The sequence below is a fragment of the Dichomitus squalens genome (genome assembly GCF_000275845.1).
Source record: "Dichomitus squalens LYAD-421 SS1 unplaced genomic scaffold DICSQscaffold_113, whole genome shotgun sequence".
Classification (NCBI taxonomy): Eukaryota; Fungi; Basidiomycota; class Agaricomycetes; order Polyporales; family Polyporaceae; genus Dichomitus; species Dichomitus squalens.
The window spans coordinates 23606-24213 of NW_006766995.1; positions in this window are offsets into that span (position 1 = coordinate 23606).

Consider the following 608-nt stretch of genomic DNA (forward strand, 5'->3'; position numbering starts at 1 on the left):
TTATTGTTCACTACTCGCTACGGTTCCCTTTGTCCACACACGGACAATAGCTCCCTTTGTTCCCATGTCCGCTATTGTCCTACACCCCTTGTACTCCGTACCCATGGCGACGCTATTGTTCTCTAGCGCCCATTGTTCGTTCCCTGTATATAGCTGGATCCCTTGCTACCTGGAGACTCTAGTTTCGACCTCTTGTCTCCAGGTAAGCCATCGTGTATTTCGCTCTGTAGATACTTCGCTCAATACACAACTTGTCTCCAGTCCTGCCTGTTGAGCTCCGCTCCAGTCTCACTGTGATCAGAGCTCGTCGGCGCTCCTGCCTGCCTCGCTCGTCTCCACTTACTCGCTCGACAGTCAGTTGTAACACGTTCAGCATTGTTCATGAACTCCGAATGGTATGCAATTGGGTGAAACTTTCCATTGTCACCTTCCTGAGACAGTACCGCACCAGTGGCGTATCCAGAGGCGTCGACCTCGACTCGTGTTCTCCATTCCGGATTGTAGATGCAGAGGACTGGGCTTTCGCAGAACCGTCGTTTGATCTTGTCGAATGCGTGTTGCTCCTCCTCGCCCCACTGCCAGGGGTTATTGCCCGTAAGCCGGTCCAA